Source organism: Phyllostomus hastatus, unplaced genomic scaffold, assembly GCF_019186645.2.
Source record: "Phyllostomus hastatus isolate PE091 unplaced genomic scaffold, TTU_PhHast_1.1 phas_contig_209, whole genome shotgun sequence".
In the NCBI taxonomy this organism is placed as follows: Eukaryota; Metazoa; Chordata; class Mammalia; order Chiroptera; family Phyllostomidae; genus Phyllostomus; species Phyllostomus hastatus.
The window spans coordinates 3,773,819-3,786,985 of NW_025333735.1; positions in this window are offsets into that span (position 1 = coordinate 3,773,819).

Below are 13,167 nucleotides of genomic sequence, written 5' to 3' on the forward strand. Positions count from 1 at the left end.
AAAGCTCTATGTAACCTTTCCTTCAGGTCCAGGTGGTGGTGAGTCAAAGAGGATCTTGAAGCAATATGAGTGGGCCAAAGTAGGTGGGTGTGAAATTCCAAGGTGTGAAGTCATTTAAACTTCAAAATTGAGTGTTCTTAAAAAAAATATTGAGTGCTCCATGGTCTGAAAAGATGCAATGGACTAACCCCTTCTTAGAATGAAACAATAATAAATCTAAGTTTCAGAGTTTGTGCTTTGTTTGGGGGAAAGTTATGCAAAAGTCTAGTAGACTTTCTTCGAACTTTTGCCCAGATAGAAATAAGGGCTTGATTAATGTATGCATCCTTGTGAAGAAATAATGTAGGAAGGGATTATCTTAATTTTACAGTCGAGGAAACAAGTCCATAATACTGAATAAGTATTTAAGTGTCTAAATCAAGAATCATACTTAGATAGCTTCTTCTTTGGTCTGAGAAATTCCCTGGTAATGGTACCTAACTTCAGATTTCAGAAAGCCAATATTTACTAGTGATAGGTTAGCCATCTTAGGGATTAAGGCTGTTTAGGCACTTTGAGTAATTCAACCTCTGAGAATATACCTAAAGAAGTGATTCTAAATTAAGAAAAGGCTTTGCATACAAAGGTGGTCAGTGCAACATGATTTATAATGCTGGAGACTTCTAAACAATGTAAATATTCAAGTGCAGGATAAATGGAAAACATTGTTGTCAAGGACATGACTCTGGAATCAATTCACTGAGATTTATATCTCAGCTCTTTCACTTCCTAGCTGTGTGACTCTGGGCAAGTCTCTCTGAGCCTTCATTTTGTGCCTATAAAATGGGCCTAGAACTCTTCCTGTCTCAGAGGGTTGTTGTGGAGATCAAATGATATGTGTCAAGCACCTGAAACAGTGCTGGCCACTGGGTAGGTGTAGTTACTTTTATTAACAATGCTATTTATTGATTTAAAGTTATGGGCACGGACCATCTAATAATATTGAGAAACATGTATGATACACAAATTAATTTGCTGATGGATTGGATGTGGTAGCAAGAGAGGTGTCTGAAGGTCACTTCCAGGGTCTTGGTCCAAACTACAAGAGAAGTGAAATTTCTTTTTATTGTGATAGAGAAGGTGGAAGGTGCGGCAGATTTGGGGTGGGGAGTGGGAGCCAGGAATTCTGTTTTTTTGTGATATTTGAGATCGCAGACCAGGGGGAGATGTTGAGAAGGCAACTGGATAAACGAATCTGCAGCTCAGGGAAGAGGCTCAGGCTGGAGATATTGAACTTGGAATCACCAGTATAGGGATAGTATTAAAAGCTAGACTAAGTCACGTGGACAGTAAGTGTAGGTGGAGATAACAACACATCTGAGAACTGAACCCTGGGCATTTGTAACGTTTGAGGTCAGAGAAATGAAGAGTCAGTTGAGGAGACAGAAGGAACATAGCTCATGGTGTAAGAGGAGGAGAACCAAGAGTCAGAGGAGGCCAGAGTGATCACTGTGTCAAATGCCGCAACTTGAGGCTTAAGAATTGACACTGATTTAGCCTTGGAGGTTTTTGGTGACTTTGACAAAGCCGTTTTGGTGCAGTAGTAGTGATGAAAGCCTGGTCGGAGGGGTGCAGTGAGAGGGGAGGAGAGAATTGGAGACTTCGAGGACTAGCTATTTTGACATTGTTTTCTTTTCCTAAAAAGGGACCAGAGAAGTGGGGCAGTAGCTGAAGGGGCATGCAAAGCCAAGGGGGTGGGTTTATTTCAAGATGACAATTATTATAGCATATTAGTCGTCGGTGGGAATGACCCAGTAGAGAAGGAGTAAATAATGACCCAGGAGAGTCATGGTGATGATTCATGGATGGAATGGGCTCCGAGGTGTGAGTGGAGGGTCTGGCCTTGGACAGCAACAATTGCATCCACAGTTAGAGGGTGGAAGGCAGGTATGCATTCAGGGAGTTGGGAGACATTCTGAAGGGGGAGTGTTTACTTTTTTTTCCTGTCTTCTTAGTGAGTGAGTGCTCCAGATTCTTAGGGGAGAGTGATGATAAGGCAAGAAGTGTTGGAGGTTTGAGGAGAGAGGAAGAGATGAAAAATCAGGGGACATGGGATAGTGTGTGGACCGGGGGACTTAGTAGGTCTGCCAGACCAAGGCCCATCCAGTGAGGCTGGTGGGCACAGATTTAGGACAATTGCAAAGGTTTAGGTGTTTCTCTTCAGCCCATCTTGCTGGCTGGCTATAGTTGGGTTGTAGACAGAGCACTGAATTGTTTCTCAAGCAAAGTCTGGGCTCTATCTCAACCAATTAAGTCAGAATCTCCAGGACCCAGCCTCCGGTGGGTGTGTCCAAAGTGACTGCCACATGCAGCCAGGGGTCAGAAGCATGGGTTAAATAAAGCTAAAGGTGAATGGAAGGTTCAGAGGAGATCCTGAGATCCAGGACATCCTGCTGTGGAAAATTCAGGGTCTATTTAATTACCTAACCGTGGGCTGCAAATTTAACTGAGAAAGGGAGCCAAAGATGAGAAACTAAGATTGATTGAGTGCATTCTCTGGATTACAAATTGTGCTGTAAACTTTATATACTTAGCACTGAATAAAATAAGAATTGTAACTTCTACTTTAGAGTAAATAAGCTGAGACTTAGGTGAGGTGAGCAGCCTTCAGCCCCACTGATAACAAGTAGTAAAGCCAAGATTGGATCCAGAACCAGTTTAACTCTAAAGTTTTTGCTTAAGATTTTGTGAAAGATGTGACTTGAGCCATGTGTTAAAGGAGCAGTAGGGTTTCAATTCCGGGGATTCAAGAGGACTCCCGGGCGGGAAGGATACTCTGAGAAGAAAGTCCTGGGGCCAAGAAAGAACTGAGGAGTACAAGAAATATTCAAGGAGAAGGATGCATCTCGTGGTTGAGTGGGCTGAAGTACATGAAGGAGCAAATGATTCAACCAGCCAACCAACAAATAAATGCATTGGGAAGGTGTCTGTCTTCATTAGCCAGAGAGCAAGGCTGCTTGTCAATATATTGGGTTGGCCAAAAAGTCCATTTTGTTTTTTCCATAAAATAAAAGACATGTTTTTCATTTTCACCAATAACTTTATTGATTTGGATATTCTGAGTATGTCAGCTATCTCCCACGTGGTATAATGTTGATTGTTTTCAATCAATGTCTTGACTTGATCACTATCAGCTTCAAATGCTCTACCCAACCATGGAGCATCATCCAGCAAGAAATCTCCAGCACGAAACTTCACAAACCACTTTTGACATATTTGATCAATCACAGTGCTTTCTTTATATACTGCACAAATTGTTTTTTGTGTTTCAGTTGTGTTTTTCCCTTTCTTGAAAAAATAAAGTATAATATGCTGTAAATGTTGCATATTCCATCTCTAATATGAAAATGGCAACACAAACATTCACCAATTTTGGTAAGTATTTTTTAAATGCATGCTGGTTCGATAGCTGCCACAATACAATCTAACAAAATTGTTTCGAATGAAGTTAAAGACAACTGAGCACTACTAGAGCTATCTTACAGAAAAAACTGAACGAACTTTTTAGCCAACCCAATACTTGGGGCCAGAGGAAGCTGCATTGCTACACTGCTAAGCAAATGTCCCCTGCATTGTTTATACAATTCATTGTTTTTAAAAAATGATAGCTCTGGGGCTCCACTGAGATAAAAGATGGCCTCTGAGTATGATCTCATGATCATCTGTCACCATGGCTGGGGAGCTTTATGTATCCACAGAATCTTAGAATCTGTATTTCTCTAGCTTTAATTCAGGGTCAATATCCCAACACAGAAATGCTCTTAATAAATGGCTAGTAGTAAATGATAAAGAAGGCTATTGTGTTTTATTTTATTTGTCTTTCAAGCCAATCAATTTTATAGCTGTGTGTTTGAGTGCTGAAAAAATTCTGGAGACAGCAAAGAATTATATGAAAAACTAGAACACGCTGACCAATTGAATCTTTGTCTCCTGGCTTCCCCCGTGGGAAGAGGCCCCGAGCAGACTGTTGAGTACACATCTGACAAGGCGCTGCTCCTGAAACGCCCCTTTTGACTGGTTTGCAAGTGACTCTATTTTATTCCTCTGTGGCCACCAGCGACTTCTCATATGTACCTGTGTGGTATACACAGTGATAATACCAGTTTGTTTGCTTTCTCACAGAGATTTTTTTGTTTTGTTTTCACTTTGAGAATATGGAAAACCATAATTCCTGAAATGGTAGCAAAAAAAAGAGAGATAGAGAATAAAATAGTGTCTCTCCTCAATAGTAGTGCTAGCTAAAAAAGTGCATTCCACTCCCCACCACCACCCGGCTGTTGCCTGGATGCTCCTTTTGGAAATAAATGTGATCCAAATAAGGTGGAAAGTATCTTGCCTGTACTATGGAAGAAAACCTATACTTGGAAGTTTTTATTTATAGAAAAAAATTATGATCCAATAAAAAAGTATGCAACAAATTCAACAGAAAAGGTAACTTTCAAGTATAATTTTTATACTTGTGTGAGTTTCAGTTTCTGACCAAGAACGTCTTTTTAGTTCAAGTAGTTCTTAATGCAGCTGGCACCACTCATTCACTCACTGAGCAAACTTACGTGGAGTATTGACCCTGACCCAGACAGTGTCCTGGGCACTGGGAACGATACCCAGGAAAGTGAGACAGGCCCTGAGCTCCAAAAACCTCACACTAGTGACTAAGGCTCTTCCCATAGATACTCATGGGGAGCAAGAAAGGGGCTAACTCAGGGGTTGCCAACACTGTCCAAATGCACAACCAGATTTGTGACTGTCCAGAAGTGCTATCCGGATCGCCTTTGCACAAGTTGCAGGGTATGGTGTAGCATTTACTATTGCTGTGGAACCTACTAGAATTTTCCTCAAAACCAATGACCACAAGGGCATTTGCCTCCAAAGTGCACATTTTATGGAGAATATGTGAATTACTCATAGGCATACATTTTAAAAAGTATTATTGCTATCCTAAGTGCATCTCTTGAATTTATTTCCTTAATTACTAAAATCCATTTGATTCCCCTGCAGAAGTCTATGCAGAAAGGCAAACGATGTTCTGTTAGCAAGCAAGAGCTGGGGAGAGCTGGGTGGGCCATGACCAGTGTCACCTGGACTACTGAGGGGCTTGCTGTCGTCCCATGATGGATGTCTCAGAGTTAAACACAGACTATAACCCTGTAAAGGACACAGCTCTTTGGCTTCCAGGACACCACATTATCTCAGCTGCCACTTCTCAGTCCCTTTGCTGGTTTTGTGCTTCTCCCTGGCTTTTCATGCTAGAGGGTTCTGCCACTGGTCCAGTTCTCTCTTCCATCCACCTTTGCTCTCTTGCTCATCTCCTCAAGTCACATGGCTCTGACCACCATCTATTGTATGCGATGACAACTCCCAATTTAGATCTCTACTCAAGACCTCTCTTTCTTGCTCTCAAACTCTAAACTCAGATATAGAAAATTCCCCTTGAATATCTAGTATTTATTTCCTGCCACCTCAGACCCACTCTACTCCCAGCTCTGCCCATCTCAGCTGATGGGGACACCGTCCTTCAGCTTGCAGTTGGCTCAGGTGACAGTGTTGGTGTCTCCCTTCACTTCTCTCTTCCTCACGCCCCACATGCAATAAGTCGACAATTGCCTTAGCTCTTTTCAGTGTGAAAGCAGAATCCAATCACTTTTCACCAGCTCCAGTGGTAACTCCTGGTCTGGGCCACCTTCATCTCTCGCCTGGATTCCTAAACACCATCTAATTCATCTTCCTGTTTCTTCTATGCTTCTCCTCCTACAGTCTATTCTCCACATTGTAGCCACAGGGACCCACTTAAAATCCAAGCCAAATTATGTCATCCCTCTGCTCTTAAACTTGCAATGGCCTTCCACCTTATTAAAGTGATGCCCACAACCTTCATGATCTACATTGTTAACTCTCTGCCTCTTTCCTTTCTGTCTCCCCCTCACTCCCACCCCTCCAGCTACCTCATCCTCTTGCTTGTCCTTGTGCATGTCACGGATGCTTCCACCTCAGGGCCTTTGCACTGTTGTTTCCTCTGCCTGAAATGCTATCTCCCCTTATGTCTATATATAGCTCACTCCCTCAACTCCTTGCAGGCTTTACTCAAATATTTCCTTCTCTAAAAAAGAAGAAAATCTTACCTTTCACAACAACATGGATGGACCTAGACGATATTATGCTGAGTGAAATACACTAGTCAGAGAGAGAAAAATACCATATGGTTTCAATCATATGTAGAAACTAATGAACAAAACAAATGAACAAGCAAACAAAAAAAAACAGGAACAGACTTATAGATACAGAAAACAGACTGACAGCTTCAGTGGGGCTTGGGGGGCTGGGTGAGATAGGAGAAGGAATTAAGGAAAGAAAAACCTCATAGGCACAGACAACAGTATGGTGATTACCAGAGGACAAGGGGGTTGGGGGGTAGAAGAGGGTAAAGGGGGATAAATGGTGGTGACAGAAGGAGACTAGACTCTGGATGGTGAACACACAACACAATATACAGATACAGTGTTATAGAACTGTACACTTGAAACCTATTTAATTAACCAATGTAACCCCAATAAAGTCATTAAAAATAATTAATTAAAAAAGTCTCCTCCATTTGATCTGCCCTGACCATCCCATTTACACTGCAGCCCACCTCACTCTCGGCACTTTGGAGTGGGTCCAATGGCGGCCCCTCCCCCAAAAGATATGTCTGTATCCAAATCCCTGGAACCTATTCATCTTACCTTATTTGGACAAATTATTTTTGTAGATGTAATAAAACTAAGGATCTTAAGATAAGATCATCCTGTCTGATTACCCAAATGGGCCAGAAATCCAATGACACATGTTCTTGAAAGAGACGGGAGGAGAGACTCACAGAGAGGGTGACGTGAGAGTGGAGGCAGGGATTGGAGCAAGGTGGCCACAGGCCAAGGAAGCCACGGAAAGCCTGCAGCCACCGGAGCAGAAAGAGAGAAAGGAGTCCCCCTCTCGAGCCTCCAGAGGGAGCAGAGCCCTGCCGACACCTTGATTGCAGACTTCCAGCCTCCAGAGCTGTGACAGAATAAATGCCTGCTCTTTGAAACCAACCAGTTTACAGTAATCTCTTACAGCAGCCCTAATAAGCCTGCACAGCACTTAAGCATCACACTCAATCCCAGGCTTGTTTCGATTTAAGTATCGATGTGTTTAAGTAATCAACCTGTTGTTTATTAATATTTTGTGTGAAGGAGAAGCACATATTTGGTATTTCATGTGCCTCTAATGTTTAAGACAATTTGGCCTAATATTAAAATTAACATATTTTTAAATCCCAATTTATAATGTGTGAATAATTGCTTTAGATTTTTAAGTTACGTTTTTTAAGTTTATGTACAGGATTAAAATATTTGAAATAAGCTAAGGTTAACCCTATTTATAAAGCTTTTTTTTAGTTTTCTGTGTTATTTGAGTACTCAGGAAGTTATGTTAGTTCAATCAAAACATTGAAGTAATGAAAAATAGAAATAGAGTATATCAATTTATCAGTGCAATTTAAAATGCGTGAAGTTATGCCCTGGTCAGGTGGCTCAGTTGGTTGAGCATCATCCTGTACACCTAAAGCTTATGGATTCGACCTCCAGTTGGGACATGTGCGAGAGGCAACTGATGGAAGTTTCTCTCTCACATCGATGTTTCTCTTTCTCTCCCTCCCTTCCCCTCTCTCTAAAACCAACAGAATGCCCTCAGGTGAGGACAAAAATAAATAAATAAATAATAAAATGCTTAAAGGTATTAACTTCATCAAGCTTAGAAATAGGATCACATGTTAATCAAAGGTCCTTAACATAGTTATAAAAAATATGGCAAGCTCTATGTAATATACAAGGAACAATAAGATTTGATGCAGAACTTAAAAGCTTCAGGAAAAAGGATTTTTTAATCTGTAACTTTAATAAATTAAATATTAATTTTTAAAAGCTGCACTAACTTCTGAACAGCTTTTACTGCCTCAAACCCACACAAGGGCACCAAAAAGCTCACATTTAGTAGAAAAAAACATAAAAGAAACTTTCTAACTATGCCGTCCTTCAGGAACAGGGCCGGGGAGGCGGTCCGCAGAGATGAATCAGTGTCGGGACAGCGTGAAGGCCATCTGTGCCGCGGTGGCAGTGGCGCAAGGCCATGAACCTCGCTGGCGGATGCCTTTGTTCTGAGCCGCAGTGTTCCCTCACCGGGAGGAACTCCAGCTCCAAAGTCCTCTAGTGACCCAACAGATAACACTCTGAGTTCCATCAAAGCCCTACTCTGCTCATCCCTGCTTCTCCTGGCCAAGGCAGAGCTGTTAAATGTAGCATTCAGGCAAGAGTTTGATGATCTCCTTCTTTATTAGTTTAATCTGAGGTACCAACTCTGTCCCCACAGAGAAAACCACAGAATGGTCATTTTGAAGTGGTAGCCAGCTCTGGTTTCAGTCCTTTACTTCCCATCCATTACTGCAGGTACATTGGTTTCTGTGTGTGTGTGGCCACTGGTCCTAGAATGTCAATTTGCTTCCAAGTTGGCCTGCTAGTCAGGTCCTGGCCTGGCAGACAGAAGGCTGGTCTTAACTCTACCGCTCAGTCCTCAGAAGGGTCACAGCAAGTGACTTACAGCCTGCAACGTGGAAACCATGAAAAATCTCTAAAGAAACAAACGTGATTTTAAATGAGGAAAAAACTAAAAAGAGGCTTGACAATGATCTTCAAATATAGAGGGTGGGGAAAAATAGATTGACATTTGTTTGTATGGAAAATAATTCAATAATTAATAAATAATAACAAGAATAAACTGTGTTTCACACTTCGCATGCTCACAACTGTAAGCCTACTCTTGCCCCACCCTGAATGACCACTTTGTAAAGCGTATGCTTGTCTGCTATGCTGTACACCTGAAAGTAATACTAAGTAATATTGAATGTAAATGGTAATTCCCACCCACAGTGCGCGAGACAGTTCCAGTTTTAAGTTTCTGAGGTAACACCATGCTGCTTTCCACGGTGGCTGCACAAAAGCCGAGCCACAAACAATGGAACACGTCCCCACATGGCCAGGGAGGACCAGCACCTGGCACCCCAGGCCAGCCTACAGCTGCTACTGTTTTAGCAAAAGATTTGGGTCCACCAACTAGAATTTTAAACAACAGTTTTGCTTTAATGTTTGTTTGCTTGTTTGTCTTTCAAATAAAACAATACAATGAACAGCCTACACCTACCACCCAACTTAAGAAATAGAACGTTCTAAATATCAGTGAAGCTCTTGGTGAGTGGCCAGATTTAGCCAAAAACAAACAAGAATGAAAAAAATATGCCAAATTAACTTTAAATTTCAGATGAATAACAAGTAAGTTTTCATTTAAGTATGTCCCACACAAGATCTGGGACATAGTTATACTGAAAACCTTATTTATTGTTCAAATAGCAAAGCTATCTGGGCCCCCGTATTTCACTTGGCAGCGTCACCTGTGAGATCCTCGCAGTCACAGCCCCAGCTCCCCTGAGCAGGTAACCAGTGCCTTGAAACTTAGCATTGTCGTCTTTTTGCTATCATTGCTTTTCTTGCTTGTTTTCCAAGTTTAGTAAAATATCATATTTCATGTATTCTTTCCCTCTTAACATTCTGTTTCTGAGACTCAGTTATGTAATTGATTCATTGCATGATTACAGCCATTTTATGAATGTACCACAATTGATTTGACCATTCTGCTGTTGGTGAGCATTTGAGTGGTGTTGAGTTGTTCCTTACCAGAAGCAGTGCAGCCTCAAACACATCATCTGGTGCTCATGTGCAAGGGTTTTCCTACGGTGCCCTCCTGGGAGGCAGAGGAAATACACCTTCTCCACTGTGCTAGATCATGGCAATTATTTTTCAAAGTGATTGTTGTCACCCATCACTAGTATTTAGGAGACCCCATTCATTGTACCTTGGTCTCTCCAACACAAAGTTGTCAGATGTCAAATCTGCTTGTGATCTTATTTTGTTTTTGCTTGATTACTGACAAATTAAGCTATGTTTTGTATATTGATTGGCTGTTCATGTTTCTTCTTCTGTGAAAAGCTTTTTCATTCTTGTTAATTATTTCCTGTTTTTTTTGGTAGGGGAGGTATTTTTCTTACTTATTTTTAGGAGTTCTTCATGAACTTTGTATATTAATCTTTTGTTAATTATATGCATGGCAAATATGTCCTCCAAGTTTTTGGTTTATCTCTCTTTATGGTGTCTTTTAATAAAAATAAATTAATAATTCAAATTTCTCTAAGTTATCAATCTTTTCTTTTATGGTTTATATTTTCTGGGTCTTGTTTAGAAAATACTCCTTATCCCAAATCATAAAATTATTGACATATAAAATTTTTACAGTTTTTCCTTTAATGTTTAAGTTTTTATTTCACCCTGACTTTATTGTATATGTGGTACAAGGAAAGAACAGAATATCATTTTTTCCCAATACAGATAAACTCTCATTCCCACACTATCTATTGAACAATTGATCCCCTGTCACACACACACACCCAATACCCTACAGTGCCAGCTGGTCAGTCTTCATATATTTATGAATCCGTTTATGGGCTTACTGTTCTCTCCTTTGGTCTATTTGTGTCTCCCTGTTTCAATACTATGTTGTCTTATGTACACAGATATGTCAATATTGCTATTTGTCAGGGTAATCCCCTGCCACCACACACACACCTTGTTCTTATTCCTCAAGACTATCTTGACTATTTGTGGGCCTTTGCCCGCCCATGTAAATTGTGGAATCAGATTATTAACATCTATGATAAACTATTGAGATACTGGTTGAAATTGCATTGAATTTGGGGAGAGTTGACATTTATGGTATTGAGTCCTTCTACATATGAATATACAATATCTCTGCATTAGTTTAGGTGTTCTTTAACATTTTTCAATAAAGTTTTTTTTCCATTAAGGTCTTGCCCTTATTTTATTAAAGTTTTGTTCCTATTATAATGATAAATTTTTAAAATGATATTAAATATTTGCTATATAGAAACACAGTTGGTGTTTGTATACTAAGCCACTTTGCTAATTTATTTTCTTACTTCTAATAATTTGACTATAGATTCTTTTGGATATTCTCTATAGGTAATTATATCATCTGCTAATAATAATAATTTTATTCTTTTCTTTCCAATTTATGTGCCCTTAATTTGTTTTTCTTTTTAAATTTTACTAATAAGAATCATGAGGATAATGTTGAATACAATGATGATATTAAGTATCATCAGCTTATTCCTGATTTTAAAGGGAACACTGGGAAGTTTTACCATTAATAGTATCAGTCATAAGTTTTTGTTTTGAGCTTTATCCTATTAAAGAAGTTACATTCTTAATTGTTATTTTCAGAGTTTCTATCACAAATTGGTTTGCTTTTCTCAAATTCTTTTTCTGCATCTATTGAGATGACCAAATGGTTTGTCTTTTCTAATCTGTTAATGTAATGAATTACATGAGTTATTTTTATAATGTTAATCCATTTTTTCATTCCTGAGATAAAACCAACTTAGCATGATGGATTATCTTTTTCATATTCTGCTTTATTTGGTTGATAATAGTTTGTTTTTACAACTTTGATTATGAATAATATTGACCTATAATTTTCATTTTTAGTCCTATTTTCTTTGATTCTAGGGTGAAAGTTACACTAATCTCATAGGTTGAATTGGAAGAACTTAAGAGTGGCACAAATTGTTCAATTAGGTTTCATTTGGAGCACTGAGAGTTAAAGAGATATAAACTTCCAAATGAGACGGTAGGCCAAGATAGCCTTTTCAAGGGAAATACCCAGGAATTAGTTCCTGGACATTATCAACTCTTTCTGTAATGCAATGGCTGAGAGCAGTGGAGTTTGATGGAGATTTTTCTAGACTTTTTTGTAATGTGTTACTGTTATGAATTGAGCGAGATGGGATTCAATAGTTCCCCGTGGAGAGCCCCATATGTGTCCTTTGCTTCTAGGCAGGTCCAGTGGACTTGGGCCTGGCTGTCGTCAAGGACGCAGAAGGCAAGAGCCGGGCTGGCCAGCCCCTTTGGTGATGGAAGGTGCTACTGAGCTGGAATCATCTTGCATTCCCCAAATTTGCTGGGGCAAAGAGAGCATGAGTGTTTCCTTGGCTCAAGTACAGCCCAAAATGCACAAAAGAGTTGGCATGGGGTCATCTTAGATTGTATCAAACAGAGTCAGGTCAGTTGGAGAGGTGAACAGATTTCGTTACAGAGGAAGCTGGAGGTGGACTGTGCTTTTTTTTTGGGGGGGGGGGTGTTAAATGAGGGTTAATAAGCAATTTCCAGAAGACAGTGCATAGGTTCACCCAAAAGCTCTCCAAGAGAGAAAGAAGCAGCTTCAACAACCCAGCAGGTCCAGAGAAAGCAAAGCACTCTGATAATAAATAGTAGCAGGTAAGTAAGGACTTTCCATTCCCTGACCTGCCCTATCTCCCAAACCTGGAGAGGGTCAGAAACAACAGCGAGTAAATGAGTGTGTGTTGGCTGTAAAGTTACTGCCTTTTAGCCTTAAACCCACCCTTTCATACTCTGCTCTGTGATGCTAGGGCCACAACCTGGCAAACCATGTTTCTGCTTTGCCAGCCGTTCCCTCTTGGCCTCCACCAATCAGGATGCTAGAGGGAGGCTGGAGGGCTGGAGGGGCGGAAGGGATGTGCCCCTCCCTCTTCTCTCCTGTGGACTTTCTTGTCTGCTAGTGATCCCTGTGTCATCCAGCCTCATTTCTTCACTCCATCAGTGGCAGCTCCTTCCAGAGCAGCAGCCAATCCAATGTGCAGCTTCTACAAAATTCTCAGGGCCAGACTCATTGCATCTACCCCTTTACCCTGAGACAGGACGGCATGGCCACCAGCTCCTCCTTTTCAGAGTCTGAGTCCCTACCGCACAGGTTCCTTTCTCTGAGCTCCGACACACCAGCACCTGGGAGCACCACATCCTCCTCAGCATCAGCATCCCTTGTCCAAGCTCTGAAGTGTTAAGAACTTAAACTTCTTTCTTTTATTCTCTCAGCCATGGGGATGGTAGCTGCTTCTTGAAATTGCTACGTGTATGATACCTTAGAATTCTCTTCCCGTCTCCTCAGTTACCTGGTTAGTAAATTTATGTTTAGTTA